The sequence below is a fragment of the Aphelocoma coerulescens genome, unplaced genomic scaffold (assembly GCF_041296385.1).
Source record: "Aphelocoma coerulescens isolate FSJ_1873_10779 unplaced genomic scaffold, UR_Acoe_1.0 HiC_scaffold_73, whole genome shotgun sequence".
Classification (NCBI taxonomy): domain Eukaryota; kingdom Metazoa; phylum Chordata; class Aves; order Passeriformes; family Corvidae; genus Aphelocoma; species Aphelocoma coerulescens.
In genome coordinates, this window is record NW_027184060.1 from 1,903,343 (window position 1) to 1,928,880 (window position 25,538).

The window sequence follows — 25,538 nt, forward strand, 5'->3', positions numbered from 1 at the left end:
CCTCTGCTCTTGCTGCAAGCAGGATGCAGAGGAGTGTGTATGTGTGTCCTTGAACAAACGCTCTGAGAAGTTTGTCCGGTTTTTTTTCCTCTCCCCCCTCTCAGGCTCAGTTGAAAGGCACAGAAATGCACAAAGTTCACTTCTGGGCATAGAGCAGCAATAGGGGATACACATGATAAAGTCACCCCAAGACACAGGGAGAGAGAATTCAGTGGAAAGACTCCGAGAATTCTGCTCCCAGAGATCATTCCTGCTCACACTGACCCTTGTAGAAAGGGGACATCGTTCCAGGCAGCCTGTACTGAGCATGTGGCTCCTGAGTGGGGTTTGTTGTTTAGGAAACCTGCTCCGGCTTTTCCATTCTTTCCTTGCAAACAGGAAAACTTCTCCTGGGGCTGTGTGCAGGCAGAGCCCTGAGGAGAGCAGGTGGCACATGGTGCGCTGGGCTGGGACAGCCAGCTGCAGAGCTCAAGGGAAGAAGCCCAAAGTGTCACAATGGCTCCTTGCCTTCACATGCAACACCTGGGTCACAATGGTCTCCTTGATTCCATGAGGCCCCACTGTGTCACAATGGCTCCTTGGTTCCATCAGGTTCCGCAGTGTCACCATGGTCTCCTTTGATCCGCACTGTCATCATGGACAATTGGTTCCATGAGGCCCCGCAGTGTCACAATGGTCCCTTGGTTGCATAGCTTTTACGTTGTAACAATGGACTCCTTGCTTCTATGAGCTAGCCTGCTTTTTGCAGAGGTGTCTTTGGTTCCAACAAGGCCCCACTGTGTCTCAGTGCACCCTGGCTTCCATGTGGATCTGGAGTATCACAAAGGCTCCTTGGTTCCACCAGGTCCTGCTGTGTCACAATGGGTCCTGTGGTCCCTGAGGCCCTCCAAAGTCATCATGGAGGCTTGCTTCCATGAGGTTCCATTATGTGCCAGTGGTCATCTTGGTTCCAGGAGTTTCCTTAGTGTCACAATGCTCTCCATGTTTCCATGATTCCCCACAATGTCACAATGCTCTCCAGGCTTCCATTAGGCCCTGCTTTGCCACAATGGTCCCCTTGTTTCCATGCGGCCTTGCTGTGTCACAATGGACGTACGGTTCCATGATGTTGCGTGGTGTCACCGTGCTCTTCTTGAATCCGCCGTGTAACCATGGACCATTGGTTCCATGCAGCCGTGTCACAATGGGCTCCTTGATTCCATGATTCCCCACGGTGTCACAATGGAGCCTTGTTTCTAGGAGGTTCTGTACTGTCACAATTGCCTCCTTGATGCCATCAGCCCCTGCAGTGTCACAATGGCTCCTTGGTTCCATGAGGAACACAATAGCTTGGCATAAGCATTGAGCAACAGCTGCTGAACACACCTGGCAACATCTGCTTGCATCAAAAGAGGGCTTCAAGCTGACAATGGCACCAGCAGCTTCCATCTGCAACAGAGACCCAGGAAAGGACAGGCTGTGCCGGTTTGGACAAATGTGGAGGAAAATATCCTCTGATAGAAGGCAGGTTACACCCAGCCCTCCCCCACCAGGTTTTTGGAAAAAAGAACTTTCCTGGGAAGAAAGTGAAAGAGATAAAAACTATTTTTTTAACAAACACACAGGAAAAGGATAACAATGCTAAATATTAAAACCTCTCGCTGTGCAGAGAAAGCTGGGATAATTTGAGAGTCCTTCCGTGTTTCGGTGGGGTCTCCTGAAACATCCATAGACAGCGAGGCCCGTGCAAAGAAACAGGGAGCGATTCTTGAGAGAAGTTTCAGAGCTCTTTCTTCTCCAGCCACATGGGCGGGGCACTGCCAAAGAACTGAGCAATCACAGCACAACCAGGGCCCTCCTCGCACAGGGCAACACAAAATAAGCAGTGCTGAACAGGATTAGGGCACATGTGAGCAGGGAGCAGGGAGACCCCCGTGCCCAGGCCATGCCTCTACCCCAGGGTCCCCTCTCCCATGACCGCATGGCAGGGGGGAGGAACCCCAACACTTCCGTAGGTGTAGTCTCTCTCCTCCTCCTTGCAGCTGGCTCATGGGCCCACATTCAGGGCCCCCACCTCGGGAGAAAATTCTCCCAATGTGCTCTGATGTTGAAAGAGTCAAGAAGAGAAGAAGGGAAAAAAAACCCCCGAAGTCCCAGGAAAACAAAGTTCAACTCTCCATCTCCCCCCAGAGAAAAGGAGCTGAAAACTGGCTAAAAAGAAACAAAGTTGCTTCCTCTGCTCTTGCTGCAAGCAGGATGCAGAGGAGTGTGTATGTGTGTCCTTGAAAAAACGCTCTGAGAAGTTTGTCCGGTTTTTTTCCTCTCCCCCCTCTCAGGCTCAGTTGAAAGGCACAGAAACGCACAAAGTTCACTTCTGGGCATAGAGCAGCAATAGGGGATACACATGATAAAGTCACCCCAAGACACAGGGAGAGAGAATTCAGTGGAAAGACTCCGAGAATTCTGCTCCCAGAGATCATTCATTCCTGCTCACACTGACCCTTGTAGAAAGGGGACATCGTTCCAGGCAGCCTGTACTGAGCATGTGGCTCCTGAGTGGGGTTTGTTGTTTAGGAAACCTGCTCCGGCTTTTCCATTCTTTCCTTGCAAACAGGAAAACTTCTCCTGGGGCTGTGTGCAGGCAGAGCCCTGAGGAGAGCAGGTGGCACATGGTGCGCTGGGCTGGGACAGCCAGCTGCAGAGCTCAAGGGAAGAAGCCCAAAGTGTCACAATGGCTCCTTGCCTTCACATGCAACACCTGGGTCACAATGGTCTCCTTGATTCCATGAGGCCCCACTGTGTCACAATGGCTCCTTGGTTCCATCAGGTTCCGCAGTGTCACCATGGTCTCCTTTGATCCGCACTGTCATCATGGACAATTGGTTCCATGAGGCCCCGCAGTGTCACAATGGTCCCTTGCTTCCATAGCTTTTACGTTGTAACAATGGACTCCTTGCTTCAATGAGCTAGCCTGCTTTTTGCAGAGGTGTCTTTGGTTCCAACAAGGCCCCACTGTGTCTCAGTGCACCCTGGCTTCCATGTGGATGTGGAGTATCACAAAGGCTCCTTGGTTCCACCAGGTCCTGCTGTGTCACAATGGGTCCTGTGGTCCCTGAGGCCCTCCAAAGTCATTGTGGAGGCTTGCTTCCATGAGGTTCCATTATGTGCCAGTGGTCATCTTGGTTCCAGGAGTTTCCTTAGTGTCACAATGCTCTCCATGTTTCCATGATTCCCCACAATGTCACAATGCTCTCCAGGCTTCCATTAGGCCCTGCTTTGCCACAATGGTCCCCTTGTTTCCATGCGGCCTTGCTGTGTCACAATGGACGTACGGTTCCATGATGTTGCGTGGTGTCACCGTGCTCTTCTTGAATCCGCCGTGTAACCATGGACCATTGGTTCCATGCAGCCGTGTCACAATGGGCTCCTTGATTCCATGATTCCCCACGGTGTCACAATGGAGCCTTGTTTCTAGGAGGTTCTGTACTGTCACAATTGCCTCCTTGATGCCATCAGCCCCTGCAGTGTCACAATGGCTCCTTGGTTCCATGAGGAACACAATAGCTTGGCATAAGCATTGAGCAACAGCTGCTGAACACACCTGGCAACATCTGCTTGCATCAAAAGAGGGCTTCAAGCTGACAATGGCACCAGCAGCTTCCATCTGCAACAGACACCCAGGGAAAGGACAGGCTGTGCCGGTTTGGACAAATGTGGAGGAAAATATCCTCTGATAGAAGGCAGGTTACACCCAGCCCTCCCCCACCAGCTTCGGGAAAAAAGAATTTTCCTGGGAAGAAAGTGAAAGAGATAAAAACTACTTTTTTAACAAACACACAGGAAAAGGATAACAATGCTAAATATTAAAAGCTCTCGCTGTGCAGAGAAAGCTGGGATAATTTGAGAGTCCTTCTGTGTTTCGGTGGGGTCTCCTGAAACATCCATAGACAGCGAGGCCCGTGCAAAGAAACAGGGAGCGATTCTTGAGAGAAGTTTCAGAGCTCTTTCTTCTCCAGCCACATGGGCGGGGCACTGCCAAAGAACTGAGCAATCACAGCACAACCAGGGCCCTCCTGGCACAGGGCAACACAAAATAAGCAGTGCTGAACAGGATTAGGGCACATGTGAGCAGGGAGCAGGGAGACCCCCGTGCCCAGGCCATGCCTCTACCCCAGGGTCCCCTCTCCCATGACCGCATGGCAGGAGGGAGGAACCCCAACACTTCCGTAGGTGTAGTCTCTCTCCTCCTCCTTGCAGCTGGCTCATGGGCCCACATTCAGGGCCCCCACCTCGGGAGAAAATTCTCCCAATGTGCTCTGATGTTGAAAGAGTCAAGAAGAGAAGAAGGGAAAAAAAACCCCCGAAGTCCCAGGAAAACAAAGTTCAACTCTCCATCTCCCCCCAGAGAAAAGGAGCTGAAAACTGGCTAAAAAGAAACAAAGTTGCTTCCCTCTGCTCTTGCTGCAAGCAGGATGCAGAGGAGTGTGTATGTGTGTCCTTGAACAAACGCTCTGAGAAGTTTGTCCGTTTTTTTTCCTCTCCCCCCTCTCAGGCTCAGTTGAAAGGCACAGAAATGCACAAAGTTCACTTCTGGGCATAGAGCAGCAATAGGGGATACACATGATAAAGTCACCCCAAGACACAGGGAGAGAGAATTCAGTGGAAAGACTCCGAGAATTCTGCTCCCAGAGATCATTCCTGCTCACACTGACCCTTGTAGAAAGGGGACATCGTTCCAGGCAGCCTGTACTGAGCATGTGGCTCCTGAGTGGGGTTTGTTGTTTAGGAAACCTGCTCCGGCTTTTCCATTCTTTCCTTGCAAACAGGAAAACTTCTCCTGGGGCTGTGTGCAGGCAGAGCCCTGAGGAGAGCAGGTGGCACATGGTGCGCTGGGCTGGGACAGCCAGCTGCAGAGCTCAAGGGAAGAAGCCCAAAGTGTCACAATGGCTCCTTGCCTTCCCATGCAACACCTGGGTCACAATGGTCTCCTTGATTCCATGAGGCCCCACTGTGTCACAATGGCTCCTTGGTTCCATCAGGTTCCGCAGTGTCACCATGGTCTCCTTTGATCCGCACTGTCATCATGGACAATTGGTTCCATGAGGCCCCGCAGTGTCACAATGGTCCCTTGGTTGCATAGCTTTTACGTTGTAACAATGGACTCCTTGCTTCTATGAGCTAGCCTGCTTTTTGCAGAGGTGTCTTTGGTTCCAACAAGGCCCCACTGTGTCTCAGTGCACCCTGGCTTCCATGTGGATCTGGAGTATCACAAAGGCTCCTTGGTTCCACCAGGTCCTGCTGTGTCACAATGGGTCCTGTGGTCCCTGAGGCCCTCCAAAGTCATCATGGAGGCTTGCTTCCATGAGGTTCCATTATGTGCCAGTGGTCATCTTGGTTCCAGGAGTTTCCTTAGTGTCACAATGCTCTCCATGTTTCCATGATTCCCCACAATGTCACAATGCTCTCCAGGCTTCCATTAGGCCCTGCTTTGCCACAATGGTCCCCTTGTTTCCATGCGGCCTTGCTGTGTCACAATGGACGTACGGTTCCATGATGTTGCGTGGTGTCACCGTGCTCTTCTTGAATCCGCCGTGTAACCATGGACCATTGGTTCCATGCAGCCGTGTCACAATGGGCTCCTTGATTCCATGATTCCCCACGGTGTCACAATGGAGCCTTGTTTCTAGGAGGTTCTGTACTGTCACAATTGCCTCCTTGATGCCATCAGCCCCTGCAGTGTCACAATGGCTCCTTGGTTCCATGAGGAACACAATAGCTTGGCATAAGCATTGAGCAACAGCTGCTGAACACACCTGGCAACATCTGCTTGCATCAAAAGAGGGCTTCAAGCTGACAATGGCACCAGCAGCTTCCATCTGCAACAGAGACCCAGGAAAGGACAGGCTGTGCCGGTTTGGACAAATGTGGAGGAAAATATCCTCTGATAGAAGGCAGGTTACACCCAGCCCTCCCCCACCAGGTTTTTGGAAAAAAGAACTTTCCTGGGAAGAAAGTGAAAGAGATAAAAACTATTTTTTTAACAAACACACAGGAAAAGGATAACAATGCTAAATATTAAAAGCTCTCGCTGTGCAGAGAAAGCTGGGATAATTTGAGAGTCCTTCTGTGTTTCGGTGGGGTCTCCTGAAACATCCATAGACAGCGAGGCCCGTGCAAAGAAACAGGGAGCGATTCTTGAGAGAAGTTTCAGAGCTCTTTCTTCTCCAGCCACATGGGCGGGGCACTGCCAAAGAACTGAGCAATCACAGCACAACCAGGGCCCTCCTCGCACAAGGCAACACAAAATAAGCAGTGCTGAACAGGATTAGGGCACATGTGAGCAGGGAGCAGGGAGACCCCCGTGCCCAGGCCATGCCTCTACCCCAGGGTCCCCTCTCCCATGACCGCATGGCAGGGGGGAGGAACCCCAACACTTCCGTAGGTGTAGTCTCTCTCCTCCTCCTTGCAGCTGGCTCATGGGCCCACATTCAGGGCCCCCACCTCGGGAGAAAATTCTCCCAATGTGCTCTGATGTTGAAAGAGTCAAGAAGAGAAGAAGGGAAAAAAAACCCCCGAAGTCCCAGGAAAACAAAGTTCAACTCTCCATCTCCCCCCAGAGAAAAGGAGCTGAAAACTGGCAAAAAAGAAACCAAGTTGCTTCCTCTGCTCTTGCTGCAAGCAGGATGCAGAGGAGTGTGTATGTGTGTCCTTGAAAAAACGCTCTGAGAAGTTTGTCCGGTTTTTTTCCTCTCCCCCCTCTCAGGCTCAGTTGAAAGGCACAGAAACGCACAAAGTTCACTTCTGGGCATAGAGCAGCAATAGGGGATACACACAATAAAGTCACCCCAAGACACAGGGAGAGAGAATTCAGTGGAAAGACTCCGAGAATTCTGCTCCCAGAGATCATTCATTCCTGCTCACACTGACCCTTGTAGAAAGGGGACATCGTTCCAGGCAGCCTGTACTGAGCATGTGGCTCCTGAGTGGGGTTTGTTGTTTAGGAAACCTGCTCCGGCTTTTCCATTCTTTCCTTGCAAACAGGAAAACTTCTCCTGGGGCTGTGTGCAGGCAGAGCCCTGAGGAGAGCAGGTGGCACATGGTGCGCTGGGCTGGGACAGCCAGCTGCAGAGCTCAAGGGAAGAAGCCCAAAGTGTCACAATGGCTCCTTGCCTTCACATGCAACACCTGGGTCACAATGGTCTCCTTGATTCCATGAGGCCCCACTGTGTCACAATGGCTCCTTGGTTCCATCAGGTTCCGCAGTGTCACCATGGTCTCCTTTGATCCGCACTGTCATCATGGACAATTGGTTCCATGAGGCCCCGCAGTGTCACAATGGTCCCTTGCTTCCATAGGTTTGATGGTGTAACAATGGACTCCTTGCTTCAATGAGCTAGCCTGCTTTTTGCAGAGGTGTCTTTGGTTCCAACAAGGCCCCGCTGTGTCTCAGTGCACCCTGGCTTCCATGTGGATGTGGAGTATCACAAAGGCTCCTTGGTTCCACCAGGTCCTGCTGTGTCACAATGGGTCCTGTGGTCCCTGAGGCCCTCCAAAGTCATTGTGGAGGCTTGCTTCCATGAGGTTCCATTATGTGCCAGTGGTCATCTTGGTTCCAGGAGTTTCCTTAGTGTCACAATGCTCTCCATGTTTCCATGATTCCCCACAATGTCACAATGCTCTCCAGGCTTCCATTAGGCCCTGCTTTGCCACAATGGTCCCCTTGTTTCCATGCGGCCTTGCTGTGTCACAATGGACGTACGGTTCCATGATGTTGCGTGGTGTCACCGTGCTCTTCTTGAATCCGCCGTGTAACCATGGACCATTGGTTCCATGCAGCCGTGTCACAATGGGCTCCTTGATTCCATGATTCCCCACGGTGTCACAATGGAGCCTTGTTTCTAGGAGGTTCTGTACTGTCACAATTGCCTCCTTGATGCCATCAGCCCCTGCAGTGTCACAATGGCTCCTTGGTTCCATGAGGAACACAATAGCTTGGCATAAGCATTGAGCAACAGCTGCTGAACACACCTGGCAACATCTGCTTGCATCAAAAGAGGGCTTCAAGCTGACAATGGCACCAGCAGCTTCCATCTGCAACAGACACCCAGGGAAAGGACAGGCTGTGCCGGTTTGGACAAATGTGGAGGAAAATATCCTCTGATAGAAGGCAGGTTACACCCAGCCCTCCCCCACCAGCTTCGGGAAAAAAGAATTTTCCTGGGAAGAAAGTGAAAGAGATAAAAACTACTTTTTTAACAAACACACAGGAAAAGGATAACAATGCTAAATATTAAAAGCTCTCGCTGTGCAGAGAAAGCTGGGATAATTTGAGAGTCCTTCTGTGTTTCGGTGGGGTCTCCTGAAACATCCATAGACAGCGAGGCCCGTGCAAAGAAACAGGGAGCGATTCTTGAGAGAAGTTTCAGAGCTCTTTCTTCTCCAGCCACATGGGCGGGGCACTGCCAAAGAACTGAGCAATCACAGCACAACCAGGGCCCTCCTCGCACAGGGCAACACAAAATAAGCAGTGCTGAACAGGATTAGGGCACATGTGAGCAGGGAGCAGGGAGACCCCCGTGCCCAGGCCATGCCTCTACCCCAGGGTCCCCTCTCCCATGACCGCATGGCAGGAGGGAGGAACCCCAACACTTCCGTAGGTGTAGTCTCTCTCCTCCTCCTTGCAGCTGGCTCATGGGCCCACATTCAGGGCCCCCACCTCGGGAGAAAATTCTCCCAATGTGCTCTGATGTTGAAAGAGTCAAGAAGAGAAGAAGGGAAAAAAAACCCCCGAAGTCCCAGGAAAACAAAGTTCAACTCTCCATCTCCCCCCAGAGAAAAGGAGCTGAAAACTGGCTAAAAAGAAACAAAGTTGCTTCCTCTGCTCTTGCTGCAAGCAGGATGCAGAGGAGTGTGTATGTGTGTCCTTGAACAAACGCTCTGAGAAGTTTGTCCGGTTTTTTTTCCTCTCCCCCCTCTCAGGCTCAGTTGAAAGGCACAGAAATGCACAAAGTTCACTTCTGGGCATAGAGCAGCAATAGGGGATACACACAATAAAGTCACCCCAAGACACAGGGACAGAGAATTCAGTGGAAAGACTCCAAGAATTCTGCTCCCAGAGATCATTCATTCCTGCTCACACTGACCCTTGTAGAAAGGGGACATCGTTCCAGGCAGCCTGTACTGAGCATGTGGCTCCTGAGTGGGGTTTGTTGTTTAGGAAACCTGCTCCGGCTTTTCCATTCTTTCCTTGCAAACAGGAAAACTTCTCCTGGGGCTGTGTGCAGGCAGAGCCCTGAGGAGAGCAGGTGGCACATGGTGCGCTGGGCTGGGACAGCCCGCTGCAGAGCTCAAGGGAAGAAGCCCAAAGTGTCACAATGGCTCCTTGCCTTCACATGCAACACCTGGGTCACAATGGTCTCCTTGATTCCATGAGGCCCCACTGTGTCACAATGGCTCCTTGGTTCCATCAGGTTCCGCAGTGTCACCATGGTCTCCTTTGATCCGCACTGTCATCATGGACAATTGGTTCCATGAGGCCCCGCAGTGTCACAATGGTCCCTTGGTTCCATAGCTTTTACGTTGTAACAATGGACTCCTTGCTTCTATGAGCTAGCCTGCTTTTTGCAGAGGTGTCTTTGGTTCCAACAAGGCCCCGCTGTGTCTCAGTGCACCCTGGCTTCCATGTGGATGTGGAGTATCACAAAGGCTCCTTGGTTCCACCAGGTCCTGCTGTGTCACAATGGGTCCTGTGGTCCCTGAGGCCCTCCAAAACCATCGTGGAGGCTTGCTTCCATGAGGTTCCATTATGTTCCAGTGGTCATCTTGGTTCCAGGAGTTTCCTTAGTGTCACAATGCCCTCCATGCTTCCATTAGGCCCTGCTTTGCCACAATGGTCCCCTTGTTTCCATGAGGCCCCGCTGTGTCACAATGGACGTACGGTTCCATGATGTTGCGTGGTGTCACCGTGCTCTTCTTGAATCCGCCGTGTAACCATGGACCATTGGTTCCATGCAGCCGTGTCACAATGGGCTCCTTGATTCCATGATTCCCCACGGTGTCACAATGGAGCCTTGTTTCTAGGAGGTTCTGTACTGTCACAATTGCCTCCTTGATGCCATCAGCCCCTGCAGTGTCACAATGGCTCCTTGGTTCCATGAGGAACACAATAGCTTGGCATAAGCATTGAGCAACAGCTGCTGAACACACCTGGCAACATCTGCTTGCATCAAAAGAGGGCTTCAAGCTGACAATGGCACCAGCAGCTTCCATCTGCAACAGAGACCCAGGAAAGGACAGGCTGTGCCGGTTTGGACAAATGTGGAGGAAAATATCCTCTGATAGAAGGCAGGTTACACCCAGCCCTCCCCCACCAGGTTTTTGGAAAAAAGAACTTTCCTGGGAAGAAAGTGAAAGAGATAAAAACTATTTTTTTAACAAACACACAGGAAAAGGATAACAATGCTAAATATTAAAAGCTCTCGCTGTGCAGAGAAAGCTGGGATAATTTGAGAGTCCTTCTGTGTTTCGGTGGGGTCTCCTGAAACATCCATAGACAGCGAGGCCCGTGCAAAGAAACAGGGAGCGATTCTTGAGAGAAGTTTCAGAGCTCTTTCTTCTCCAGCCACATGGGCGGGGCACTGCCAAAGAACTGAGCAATCACAGCACAACCAGGGCCCTCCTCGCACAAGGCAACACAAAATAAGCAGTGCTGAACAGGATTAGGGCACATGTGAGCAGGGAGCAGGGAGACCCCCGTGCCCAGGCCATGCCTCTACCCCAGGGTCCCCTCTCCCATGACCGCATGGCAGGGGGGAGGAACCCCAACACTTCCGTAGGTGTAGTCTCTCTCCTCCTCCTTGCAGCTGGCTCATGGGCCCACATTCAGGGCCCCCACCTCGGGAGAAAATTCTCCCAATGTGCTCTGATGTTGAAAGAGTCAAGAAGAGAAGAAGGGAAAAAAAACCCCCGAAGTCCCAGGAAAACAAAGTTCAACTCTCCATCTCCCCCCAGAGAAAAGGAGCTGAAAACTGGCAAAAAAGAAACCAAGTTGCTTCCTCTGCTCTTGCTGCAAGCAGGATGCAGAGGAGTGTGTATGTGTGTCCTTGAAAAAACGCTCTGAGAAGTTTGTCCGGTTTTTTTCCTCTCCCCCCTCTCAGGCTCAGTTGAAAGGCACAGAAACGCACAAAGTTCACTTCTGGGCATAGAGCAGCAATAGGGGATACACACAATAAAGTCACCCCAAGACACAGGGACAGAGAATTCAGTGGAAAGACTCCGAGAATTCTGCTCCCAGAGATCATTCATTCCTGCTCACACTGACCCTTGTAGAAAGGGGACATCGTTCCAGGCAGCCTGTACTGAGCATGTGGCTCCTGAGTGGGGTTTGTTGTTTAGGAAACCTGCTCCGGCTTTTCCATTCTTTCCTTGCAAACAGGAAAACTTCTCCTGGGGCTGTGTGCAGGCAGAGCCCTGAGGAGAGCAGGTGGCACATGGTGCGCTGGGCTGGGACAGCCAGCTGCAGAGCTCAAGGGAAGAAGCCCAAAGTGTCACAATGGCTCCTTGCCTTCACATGCAACACCTGGGTCACAATGGTCTCCTTGATTCCATGAGGCCCCACTGTGTCACAATGGCTCCTTGGTTCCATCAGGTTCCGCAGTGTCACCATGGTCTCCTTTGATCCGCACTGTCATCATGGACAATTGGTTCCATGAGGCCCCGCAGTGTCACAATGGTCCCTTGCTTCCATAGGTTTGATGGTGTAACAATGGACTCCTTGCTTCAATGAGCTAGCCTGCTTTTTGCAGAGGTGTCTTTGGTTCCAACAAGGCCCCGCTGTGTCTCAGTGCACCCTGGCTTCCATGTGGATGTGGAGTATCACAAAGGCTCCTTGGTTCCACCAGGTCCTGCTGTGTCACAATGGGTCCTGTGGTCCCTGAGGCCCTCCAAAGTCATTGTGGAGGCTTGCTTCCATGAGGTTCCATTATGTGCCAGTGGTCATCTTGGTTCCAGGAGTTTCCTTAGTGTCACAATGCTCTCCATGTTTCCATGATTCCCCACAATGTCACAATGCTCTCCAGGCTTCCATTAGGCCCTGCTTTGCCACAATGGTCCCCTTGTTTCCATGCGGCCTTGCTGTGTCACAATGGACGTACGGTTCCATGATGTTGCGTGGTGTCACCGTGCTCTTCTTGAATCCGCCGTGTAACCATGGACCATTGGTTCCATGCAGCCGTGTCACAATGGGCTCCTTGATTCCATGATTCCCCACGGTGTCACAATGGAGCCTTGTTTCTAGGAGGTTCTGTACTGTCACAATTGCCTCCTTGATGCCATCAGCCCCTGCAGTGTCACAATGGCTCCTTGGTTCCATGAGGAACACAATAGCTTGGCATAAGCATTGAGCAACAGCTGCTGAACACACCTGGCAACATCTGCTTGCATCAAAAGAGGGCTTCAAGCTGACAATGGCACCAGCAGCTTCCATCTGCAACAGACACCCAGGGAAAGGACAGGCTGTGCCGGTTTGGACAAATGTGGAGGAAAATATCCTCTGATAGAAGGCAGGTTACACCCAGCCCTCCCCCACCAGCTTCGGGAAAAAAGAATTTTCCTGGGAAGAAAGTGAAAGAGATAAAAACTACTTTTTTAACAAACACACAGGAAAAGGATAACAATGCTAAATATTAAAAGCTCTCGCTGTGCAGAGAAAGCTGGGATAATTTGAGAGTCCTTCTGTGTTTCGGTGGGGTCTCCTGAAACATCCATAGACAGCGAGGCCCGTGCAAAGAAACAGGGAGCGATTCTTGAGAGAAGTTTCAGAGCTCTTTCTTCTCCAGCCACATGGGCGGGGCACTGCCAAAGAACTGAGCAATCACAGCACAACCAGGGCCCTCCTCGCACAGGGCAACACAAAATAAGCAGTGCTGAACAGGATTAGGGCACATGTGAGCAGGGAGCAGGGAGACCCCCGTGCCCAGGCCATGCCTCTACCCCAGGGTCCCCTCTCCCATGACCGCATGGCAGGAGGGAGGAACCCCAACACTTCCGTAGGTGTAGTCTCTCTCCTCCTCCTTGCAGCTGGCTCATGGGCCCACATTCAGGGCCCCCACCTCGGGAGAAAATTCTCCCAATGTGCTCTGATGTTGAAAGAGTCAAGAAGAGAAGAAGGGAAAAAAAACCCCCGAAGTCCCAGGAAAACAAAGTTCAACTCTCCATCTCCCCCCAGAGAAAAGGAGCTGAAAACTGGCTAAAAAGAAACAAAGTTGCTTCCTCTGCTCTTGCTGCAAGCAGGATGCAGAGGAGTGTGTATGTGTGTCCTTGAACAAACGCTCTGAGAAGTTTGTCCGGTTTTTTTTCCTCTCCCCCCTCTCAGGCTCAGTTGAAAGGCACAGAAATGCACAAAGTTCACTTCTGGGCATAGAGCAGCAATAGGGGATACACACAATAAAGTCACCCCAAGACACAGGGACAGAGAATTCAGTGGAAAGACTCCAAGAATTCTGCTCCCAGAGATCATTCATTCCTGCTCACACTGACCCTTGTAGAAAGGGGACATCGTTCCAGGCAGCCTGTACTGAGCATGTGGCTCCTGAGTGGGGTTTGTTGTTTAGGAAACCTGCTCCGGCTTTTCCATTCTTTCCTTGCAAACAGGAAAACTTCTCCTGGGGCTGTGTGCAGGCAGAGCCCTGAGGAGAGCAGGTGGCACATGGTGCGCTGGGCTGGGACAGCCCGCTGCAGAGCTCAAGGGAAGAAGCCCAAAGTGTCACAATGGCTCCTTGCCTTCACATGCAACACCTGGGTCACAATGGTCTCCTTGATTCCATGAGGCCCCACTGTGTCACAATGGCTCCTTGGTTCCATCAGGTTCCGCAGTGTCACCATGGTCTCCTTTGATCCGCACTGTCATCATGGACAATTGGTTCCATGAGGCCCCGCAGTGTCACAATGGTCCCTTGGTTCCATAGCTTTTACGTTGTAACAATGGACTCCTTGCTTCTATGAGCTAGCCTGCTTTTTGCAGAGGTGTCTTTGGTTCCAACAAGGCCCCGCTGTGTCTCAGTGCACCCTGGCTTCCATGTGGATGTGGAGTATCACAAAGGCTCCTTGGTTCCACCAGGTCCTGCTGTGTCACAATGGGTCCTGTGGTCCCTGAGGCCCTCCAAAACCATCGTGGAGGCTTGCTTCCATGAGGTTCCATTATGTTCCAGTGGTCATCTTGGTTCCAGGAGTTTCCTTAGTGTCACAATGCCCTCCATGCTTCCATTAGGCCCTGCTTTGCCACAATGGTCCCCTTGTTTCCATGAGGCCCCGCTGTGTCACAATGGACGTACGGTTCCATGATGTTGCGTGGTGTCACCGTGCTCTTCTTGAATCCGCCGTGTAACCATGGACCATTGGTTCCATGCAGCCGTGTCACAATGGGCTCCTTGATTCCATGATTCCCCACGGTGTCACAATGGAGCCTTGTTTCTAGGAGGTTCTGTACTGTCACAATTGCCTCCTTGATGCCATCAGCCCCTGCAGTGTCACAATGGCTCCTTGGTTCCATGAGGAACACAATAGCTTGGCATAAGCATTGAGCAACAGCTGCTGAACACACCTGGCAACATCTGCTTGCATCAAAAGAGGGCTTCAAGCTGACAATGGCACCAGCAGCTTCCATCTGCAACAGAGACCCAGGAAAGGACAGGCTGTGCCGGTTTGGACAAATGTGGAGGAAAATATCCTCTGATAGAAGGCAGGTTACACCCAGCCCTCCCCCACCAGGTTTTTGGAAAAAAGAACTTTCCTGGGAAGAAAGTGAAAGAGATAAAAACTATTTTTTTAACAAACACACAGGAAAAGGATAACAATGCTAAATATTAAAAGCTCTCGCTGTGCAGAGAAAGCTGGGATAATTTGAGAGTCCTTCTGTGTTTCGGTGGGGTCTCCTGAAACATCCATAGACAGCGAGGCCCGTGCAAAGAAACAGGGAGCGATTCTTGAGAGAAGTTTCAGAGCTCTTTCTTCTCCAGCCACATGGGCGGGGCACTGCCAAAGAACTGAGCAATCACAGCACAACCAGGGCCCTCCTCGCACAAGGCAACACAAAATAAGCAGTGCTGAACAGGATTAGGGCACATGTGAGCAGGGAGCAGGGAGACCCCCGTGCCCAGGCCATGCCTCTACCCCAGGGTCCCCTCTCCCATGACCGCATGGCAGGGGGGAGGAACCCCAACACTTCCGTAGGTGTAGTCTCTCTCCTCCTCCTTGCAGCTGGCTCATGGGCCCACATTCAGGGCCCCCACCTCGGGAGAAAATTCTCCCAATGTGCTCTGATGTTGAAAGAGTCAAGAAGAGAAGAAGGGAAAAAAAACCCCCGAAGTCCCAGGAAAACAAAGTTCAACTCTCCATCTCCCCCCAGAGAAAAGGAGCTGAAAACTGGCAAAAAAGAAACCAAGTTGCTTCCTCTGCTCTTGCTGCAAGCAGGATGCAGAGGAGTGTGTATGTGTGTCCTTGAAAAAACGCTCTGAGAAGTTTGTCCGGTTTTTTTCCTCTCCCCCCTCTCAGGCTCAGTTGAAAGGCACAGAAACGCACAAAGTTCACTTCTGGGCATAGAGCAGCAATAGGGGATACACACAATAAAGTCACCCCAAGACACAGGGACAGAGAATTCAGTGGAAAGACTCCGAGAATTCTGCTCCCAGAGATCATTCATTCCTGCTCACACTGACCCTTGTAGAAAGGGGACATCGTTCCAGGCAGCCTGTACTGAGCATGTGGCTCCTGAGTGGGGTTTGTTGTTTAGGAAACCTGCTCCGGCTTTTCCATTCTTTCCTTGCAAACAGGAAAACTTCTCCTGGGGCTGTGTGCAGGCAGAGCCCTGAGGAGAGCAGGTGGCACATGGTGCGCTGGGCTGGGACAGCCAGCTGCAGAGCTCAAGGGAAGAAGCCCAAAGTGTCACAATGGCTCCTTGCCTTCACATGCAACACCTGGGTCACAATGGTCTCCTTGATTCCATGAGGCCCCACTGTGTCACAATGGCTCCTTGGTTCCATCAGGTTCCGCAGTGTCACCATGGTCTCCTTTGATCCGCACTGTCATCATGGACAATTGGTTCCATGAGGCCCCGCAGTGTCACAATGGTCCCTTGCTTCCATAGGTTTGATGGTGTAACAATGGACTCCTTGCTTCAATGAGCTAGCCTGCTTTTTGCAGAGGTGTCTTTGGTTCCAACAAGGCCCCGCTGTGTCTCAGTGCACCCTGGCTTCCATGTGGATGTGGAGTATCACAAAGGCTCCTTGGTTCCACCAGGTCCTGCTGTGTCACAATGGGTCCTGTGGTCCCTGAGGCCCTCCAAAGTCATTGTGGAGGCTTGCTTCCATGAGGTTCCATTATGTGCCAGTGGTCATCTTGGTTCCAGGAGTTTCCTTAGTGTCACAATGCTCTCCATGCTTCCATTAGGCCCTGCTTTGCCACAATGGTCCCCTTGTTTCCATGAGGCCCCGCTGTGTCACAATGGACCTATGGTTCCATGATGTTGCGTGGTGTCACCGTGCTCTTCTTGAATCCACCGTGTAACCATGGACCATTGGTTCCATGCGGCGTGTCACAATGGGCTCCTTGATTCCATGATTCCCCACGGTGTCACAATGGAGCCTTGTTTCTAGGAGGTTCTGTACTGTCACAATTGTCTCCTTGATGCCATCAGCCCCTGCAGTGTCACAATGGCTCCTTGGTTCCATGAGGAACACAATAGCTTGGCATAAGCATTGAGCAACAGCTGCTGAACACACCTGGCAACATCTGCTTGCATCAAAAGAGGGCGTCAAGCTGACAATGGCACCAGCAGCTTCCATCTGCAACAGAGACCCAGGAAAGGACAGGCTGTGCCGGTTTGGACAAATGTGGAGGAAAATATCCTCTGATAGAAGGCAGGTTACACCCAGCCCTCCCCCACCAGGTTTTTGGAAAAAAGAACTTTCCTGGGAAGAAAGTGAAAGAGATAAAAACTATTTTTTTAACAAACACACAGGAAAAGGATAACAATGCTAAATATTAAAAGCTCTCGCTGTGCAGAGAAAGCTGGGATAATTTGAGAGTCCTTCTGTGTTTCGGTGGGGTCTCCTGAAACATCCATAGACAGCGAGGCCCGTGCAAAGAAACAGGGAGCGATTCTTGAGAGAAGTTTCAGAGCTCTTTCTTCTCCAGCCACATGGGCGGGGCACTGCCAAAGAACTGAGCAATCACAGCACAACCAGGGCCCTCCTCGCACAGGGCAACACAAAATAAGCAGTGCTGAACAGGATTAGGGCACATGTGAGCAGGGAGCAGGGAGACCCCCGTGCCCAGGCCATGCCTCTACCCCAGGGTCCCCTCTCCCATGACCGCATGGCAGGGGGGAGGAACCCCAACACTTCCGTAGGTGCAGTCTCTCTCCTCCTCCTTGCAGCTGGCTCATGGGCCCACATTCAGGGCCCCCACCTCGGGAGAAAATTCTCCCAATGTGCTCTGATGTTGAAAGAGTCAAGAAGAGAAGAAGGGAAAAAAAACCCCCGAAGTCCCAGGAAAACAAAGTTCAACTCTCCATCTCCCCCCAGAGAAAAGGAGCTGAAAACTGGCTAAAAAGAAACAAAGTTGCTTCCTCTGCTCTTGCTGCAAGCAGGATGCAGAGGAGTGTGTATGTGTGTCCTTGAAAAAACGCTCTGAGAAGTTTGTCCGGTTTTTTTCCTCTCCCCCCTCTCAGGCTCAGTTGAAAGGCACAGAAACGCACAAAGTTCACTTCTGGGCATAGAGCAGCAATAGGGGATACACACAATAAAGTCACCCCAAGACACAGGGACAGAGAATTCAGTGGAAAGACTCCGAGAATTCTGCTCCCAGAGATCATTCATTCCTGCTCACACTGACCCTTGTAGAAAGGGGACATCGTTCCAGGCAGCCTGTACTGAGCATGTGGCTCCTGAGTGGGGTTTGTTGTTTAGGAAACCTGCTCCGGCTTTTCCATTCTTTCCTTGCAAACAGGAAAACTTCTCCTGGGGCTGTGTGCAGGCAGAGCCCTGAGGAGAGCAGGTGGCACATGGTGCACTGGGCTGGGACAGCCAGCTGCAGAGCTCAAGGGAAGAAGCCCAAAGTGTCACAATGGCTCCTTGCCTTCACATGCAACACCTGGGTCACAATGGTCTCCTTGATTCCATGAGGCCCCACTGTGTCACAATGGCTCCTTGGTTCCATCAGGTTCCGCAGTGTCACCATGGTCTCCTTTGATCCGCACTGTCATCATGGACAATTGGTTCCATGAGGCCCCGCAGTGTCACAATGGTCCCTTGCTTCCATAGGTTTGATGGTGTAACAATGGACTCCTTGCTTCAATGAGCTAGCCTGCTTTTTGCAGAGGTGTCTTTGGTTCCAACAAGGCCCCGCTGTGTCTCAGTGCACCCTGGCTTCCATGTGGATGTGGAGTATCACAAAGGCTCCTTGGTTCCACCAGGTCCTGCTGTGTCACAATGGGTCCTGTGGTCCCTGAGGCCCTCCAAAGTCATTGTGGAGGCTTGCTTCCATGAGGTTCCATTATGTGCCAGTGGTCATCTTGGTTCCAGGAGTTTCCTTAGTGTCACAATGCTCTCCATGCTTCCATTAGGCCCTGCTTTGCCACAATGGTCCCCTTGTTTCCATGAGGCCCCGCTGTGTCACAATGGACCTATGGTTCCATGATGTTGCGTGGTGTCACCGTGCTCTTCTTGAATCCGCCGTGTAACCATGGACCATTGGTTCCATGCGGCGTGTCACAATGGGCTCCTTGATTCCATGATTCCCCACGGTGTCACAATGGAGCCTTGTTTCTAGGAGGTTCTGTACTGTCACAATTGTCTCCTTGATGCCATCAGCCCCTGCAGTGTCACAATGGCTCCTTGGTTCCATGAGGAACACAATAGCTTGGCATAAGCATTGAGCAACAGCTGCTGAACACACCTGGCAACATCTGCTTGCATCAAAAGAGTGCTTCAAGCTGACAATGGCACCAGCAGCTTCCATCTGCAACAGAGACCCAGGAAAGGACAGGCTGTGCCGGTTTGGACAAATGTGGAGGAAAATATCCTCTGATAGAAGGCAGGTTACACCCAGCCCTCCCCCACCAGGTTTTTGGAAAAAAGAACTTTCCTGGGAAGAAAGTGAAAGAGATAAAAACTATTTTTTTAACAAACACACAGGAAAAGGATAACAATGCTAAATATTAAAAGCTCTCGCTGTGCAGAGAAAGCTGGGATAATTTGAGAGTCCTTCTGTGTTTCGGTGGGGTCTCCTGAAATATCCATAGACAGCGAGGCCCGTGCAAAGAAACAGGGAGCGATTCTTGAGAGAAGTTTCAGAGCTCTTTCTTCTCCAGCCACATGGGCGGGGCACTGCCAAAGAACTGAGCAATCACAGCACAACCAGGGCCCTCCTCGCACAGGGCAACACAAAATAAGCAGTGCTGAACAGGGTTAGGGCACATGTGAGCAGGGAGACCCCCGTGCCCAGGCCATGCCTCTACCCCAGGGTCCCCTCTCCCATGACCGCATGGCAGGGGGGAGGAACCCCAACACTTCCGTAGGTGTAGTCTCTCTCCTCCTCCTTGCAGCTGGCGCATGGGCCCACATTCAGGGCCCCCACCTCGGGAGAAAATTCTCCCAATGTGCTCTGATGTTGAAAGAGTCAAGAAGAGAAGAAGGGAAAAAAAACCCCCGAAGTCCCAGGAAAACAAAGTTCAACTCTCCATCTCCCCCCAGAGAAAAGGAGCTGAAAACTGGCTAAAAAGAAACAAAGTTGCTTCCTCTGCTCTTGCTGCAAGCAGGATGCAGAGGAGTGTGTATGTGTGTCCTTGAACAAACGCTCTGAGAAGTTTGTCCGGTTTTTTTCCTCTCCCCCCTCTCAGGCTCAGTTGAAAGGCACAGAAACGCACAAAGTTCACTTCTGGGCATAGAGCAGCAATAGGGGATACACACAATAAAGTCACCCCAAGACACAGGGACAGAGAATTCAGTGGAAAGACTCCGAGAATTCTGCTCCCAGAGATCATTCATTCCTGCTCACACTGACCCTTGTAGAAAGGGGACATCGTTCCAGGCAGCCTGTACTGAGCATGTGGCTCCTGAGTGGGGTTTGTTGTTTAGGAAACCTGCTCCGGCTTTTCCATTCTTTCCTTGCAAACAGGAAAACTTCTCCTGGGGCTGTGTGCAGGCAGAGCCCTGAGGAGAGCAGGTGGCACATGGTGCGCTGGGCTGGGACAGCCCGCTGCAGAGCTCAAGGGAAGAAGCCCAAAGTGTCACAATGGCTCCTTGCCTTCACATGCAACACCTGGGTCACAATGGTCTCCTTGATTCCATGAGGCCCCACTGTGTCACAATGGCTCCTTGGTTCCATCAGGTTCCGCAGTGTCACCATGGTCTCCTTTGATCCGCACTGTCATCATGGACAATTGGTTCCATGAGGCCCCGCAGTGTCACAATGGTCCCTTGCTTCCATAGGTTTGATGGTGTAACAATGGACTCCTTGCTTCAATGAGCTAGCCTGCTTTTTGCAGAGGTGTCTTTGGTTCCAACAAGGCCCCGCTGTGTCTCAGTGCACCCTGGCTTCCATGTGGATGTGGAGTATCACAAAGGCTCCTTGGTTCCACCAGGTCCTGCTGTGTCACAATGGGTCCTGTGGTCCCTGAGGCCCTCCAAAGTCATTGTGGAGGCTTGCTTCCATGAGGTTCCATTATGTGCCAGTGGTCATCTTGGTTCCAGGAGTTTCCTTAGTGTCACAATGCTCTCCATGCTTCCATTAGGCCCTGCTTTGCCACAATGGTCCCCTTGTTTCCATGAGGCCCCGCTGTGTCACAATGGACCTATGGTTCCATGATGTTGCGTGGTGTCACCGTGCTCTTCTTGAATCCGCCGTGTAACCATGGACCATTGGTTCCATGCGGCCTGGCTGTGTCACAATGGGCTCCTTGATTCCATGATTCCCCACGGTGTCACAATGGAGCCTTGTTTCTAGGAGGTTCTGTACTGTCACAATTGTCTCCTTGATGCCATCAGCCCCTGCAGTGTCACAATGGCTCCTTGGTTCCATGAGGAACACAATAGCTTGGCATAAGCATTGAGCAACAGCTGCTGAACACACCTGGCAACATCTGCTTGCATCAAAAGAGGGCTTCAAGCTGACAATGGCACCAGCAGCTTCCATCTGCAACAGAGAGCCAGGAAAGGACAGGCTGTGCCGGTTTGGACAAATGTGGAGGAAAATATCCTCTGATAGAAGGCAGGTTACACCCAGCCCTCCCCCACCAGGTTTGGGAAAAAAGAATTTTCCTGGGAAGAAAGTGAAAGAGATAAAACCTATTTTTTTAACAAACACACAGGAAAAGGATACCAATGCTAAATATTAAAACCTCTCGCTGTGGAGAGAAACCTGGGATAATTTGAGAGTCCTTCTGTGTTTCGGTGGGGTCTCCTGAAACATCCATAGACAGCAAGGCCCGTGCAAAGAAACAGGGAGCGATTCTTGAGAGAAGTTTCAGAGCTCTTTCTTCTCCAGCCACATGGGCGGGGCACTGCCAAAGAACTGAGCAATCACGGCACAACCAGGGCCCTCCTCGCACAAGGCAACACAAAATAAGCAGTGCTGAACAGGATTAGGGCACATGTGAGCAGGGAGCAGGGAGACCCCGTGCCCAGGCCATGCCTCTACCCCAGGGTCCCCTCTCCCATGACCTCATGGCAGGAGGGAGGAACCCCAACACTTCCGTAGGTGTAGTCTCTCTCCTCCTCCTTGCAGCTGGCTCATGGGCCCACATTCAGGGCCCCCACCTCGGGAGAAAATTCTCCCAATGTGGTCTGACGTTGAAAGAGTCAAGAAGAGAAGAAGGGAAAAAAACCCCAAAGTCCCAGGAAAACAAAGTTTAACTCTCCATCTCCCCCCAGAGAAAAGGAGCTGAAAAGTGGCTAAAAAGAAATCAAGTTGCTTCCTCCGCTCTTGCTGCAAGCAGGATGCAGAGGAGTGTGTATGTGTGTCCTTGAACAAACGCTCTGAGAAGTTTGTCCGGTTTTTTTCCTCTCCCCCCTCTCAGGCTCAGTTGAAAGGCACAGAAATGCACAAAGTTCACTTCTGGGCATAGAGCAGCGATAGGGGATACACATGATAAAGTCACCCCAAGACACAGGGACAGAGAATTCAGTGGAAAGACTCCGAGAATTCTGCTCCCAGAGATCATTCCTGCTCACACTGACCCTTGTAGAAAGGGGACATCGTTCCAGGCAGCCTGTACTGAGCATGTGGCTCCTGAGTGGGGTTTGTTGTTTAGGAAACCTGCTCCGGCTTTTCCATTCTTTCCTTCCAAACAGGAAAACTTCTCCTGGGGCTGTGTGCAGGCAGAGCCCTGAGGAGAGCAGGTGGCACATGGTGCGCTGGGCTGGGACAGCCAGCTGCAGAGCTCAAGGGAAGAAGCCCAAAGTGTCACAATGGCTCCTTGCCTTCACATGCAACACCTGGGTCACAATGGTCTCCTTGATTCCATGAGGCCCCACTGTGTCACAATGGCTCCTTGGTTCCATCAGGTTCCGCAGTGTCACCATGGTCTCCTTTGATCCGCACTGTCATCATGGACAATTGGTTCCATGAGGCCCTGCAGTGTCACAATGGTCTCTTGGTTCCATAGGTTTTATGTTGGGGAAGATGAAACAGGAAAGCCTTATAAATATGATTGCCTAACAAAAGATTTTGGGAATATGAAATCTGTGAGCGACATCGAAATGAAGGCCATCTTTGAGATATAGAGTCTTAGTTACTGAACAACTAGAAAACAATGGTATAGCCGGCTGAAGGTAATCCCCTCTTGATTGAACAATACCCTCTGCTTGCAGACAGGTCCAAGGGTCAGAGCAGACCCTACTAGCTCAGCAGAAGGGGTCCAAGGAGTAGTTTTTAGAAGTTAAAATGTAACACTCTATGGTAATGTAAGAACTCTTATAGGCTGTATGTAAATGCTATAGGATTTGTACCTTGTATTAGATTGGCTAGTGAGAATTAGAATATTCACTACAGAAGATGATTTATTGTATTGTAACAAGGACCTCGCGGCTCCTCTTAATTCAGCTCTCCTCTTAATTCGTCTCTCTTACCTCTTAGTTCTCTCTCTCTCTCAGTTTACCTCTCTTAGTAACTCTCTTAGCTCTTAGCTCTCTCGCTCACTCTCTCTCCCTCTCTTACACCTTGGGCCTGCTTGGAGCTGCAGCTGGCAGCTCTAAGCAGTGCCTCTGTACCCACGCCCTCTGCAATAAACTGCATGCTCCAAAGACCTGCTTATAGAGATCTCTCGTCGCCGTCCATCTCCGGCCGGGCCCGACCGAACCCACACCCTCATCACGATCAGTTTCGACAAACTGGCGCCCAAACGTGAGTGAAGGCCCGATTCAGCTTCTTCCACCAGTGGGAGACTTCTCCATGGACGGTAGCTAAATGACCAGTTATAGCCACCTGGAACGTGTCGTGAGCACGGCATACCGTTGCTGCGCAGCGTAAAAGCCGGAGCTCTATAACTGTGCCGAGGCAGCCCTCGAGCACGGGGAGCCGTTACTTCGTAGCAATTACCTGGAGCTCTCGGAGGGAGGAAATTGCCTGGCAGTCCTCGAGCACAGACGGCCACTGCTGCGCAGCGGTTACCTGGAGCTCTTTGAGGAAGTTTGCCGCGGTACCCCTCGAGCACGGACACGCTGCTAAGCAGTGCAGACCGGAGCTCTACGGAGGGACCCAGCCGCGCGCCCGAGCACAGACGGGTATTGCTCAGCACCGCCCGCGCTGGAGCTCTGAGTGGAGACACCTGCGAGGTCCCGAGCACGGAAAGCCGTTGCCAAGCGACGCCTGAAACCGGACCTCTGAGGAGGGACCCGACAGCAGCGTCCTGAGCGCCGTGTGGAGAGCCTGGCCAGCCCCCCACGACGGATCCCTCACTAAGGACCCTGCCCCCTGCAACATCTAGGTGAGTATCATACTGGTCAATAATGGGACAAACTCACTCTGCCCATGACAGACATCTCTATAAGCAACTTAAGTATTTACTAAGCTCCGGTCCAAGTCAATTACCTAAACAGGAGCTAAAAAACCTCTTAGAATGGACTCTGATTAATTTCCCAAATGCTGACCGTTCAGCCGTCTTTACAAGAGACTTCTGGGACACAGTTGGGGTTAAACTCTTTAATAGTATCTCCCGCCGGGATATGGCTGCCGCGGAGCTGCTCCCAGCTTGCAGAGCGCTTGTGGAGCTGTTTGCTGCGAAGGCGCCGCCCGCAGCACTCACCTCGCCGGGTCCCGCTCCTGCTGCGAGCCCGCCCCTCACCGCCGCGAGCCTGCAACAGGGCACGGCCCCCGCCCCGCCGCCGGACCTCACGGCTCCGGTACCCGCGGTCCGGCTGTCTCGTGCCGCCCCGCCCCACCCCCCCGCGGTCCCTGCACCGGTCACCCCTGCTCCACCGGACCCCACCGCCCCCCCCACCGCCCCCGTCATCTCCACCCCCACGGTCCCGTTAGTCCCTGCTGTCCCGCCTCTCGCGGCTCCGGTAGCCGCGGTCCGACTGACTCGTGCCGCCCCGCCCCCCGCCCCCGCTGTCCCGGCAGCCGTCACCCCTGTCCCACCGGACCCTACGACCCCCTCCACCGCTCCCCCCATCCCCGCCCCCCCCATCCCGTTCCTCCCTGCTGCCCCGGCTCCCGCGGTCCCCGCCCTCGGCTCCAGCGTCTTCGCGGCCCCGTCCCTCGCTCCTCCCACCCCGTCCGCCAGCGCCTTCGCGGCCCCGCCCCCCGCCGATAGCCCCGCGGGGCCAGCGGCTGCTCCCCTGCCACCTACGGGTCCTACCGATCCCCCAGCCGCGCCTGTTATGGCTGTAGCCGCCATCATAGCCGGCCCCCCGCAAAGCCAGGCGGCGACCCTTCTTCCAGCCCCCCAGGTCCCCCTCGCCGCCACCGACACGGCGCCGGTGGTGGCCAACGTCCCGTCCGCGTCCGTGGGACACGGAGCGCCCCAGCCCCGCCAGCCACCTGGTGCCGGCGCTGCAGCGCCTACACAGATGGCTGCTGCCTCTCCCGTGCCTGCCGCTGCTCCAGCCCCGTCTCCCGGCACCGCCGCGCCGGCAGCCACACCAGCCCAGCCTGCAAACTCCCAGCGGCAGCACGCCGCGGTCCAGCCGCCGACTGGCCCACCGTTCGCCATGGCCCCACCGCAACATACTCCCGCCGCCTCCACGCCGGCCCTCCCGCCTCCCGCAGCCCCGGGATCATCTCCTGCCGACGGGACAGCCCTGCCACCTCCCGCTCTCCCCGACACACAGACAGCGGCCATCACAGTCCGCCACGTTGACCTGATGACGCAACCCAAGTATGCTCACACTTCTCCAACCACAGCACTGCTCACGGAACTAGCTCCGCCACCGCCCCCCACGGCTTTCACCTCGCCTTCAATAGAGCCACCCGCACCCCCTCGCCCGCTGCCGCGGAGCCAGTTCCCCGCGGCTCCCCCGCCTCCTCGCCCGCCACCGCGGAGATCGGCAGTGCCATCGCCGCCC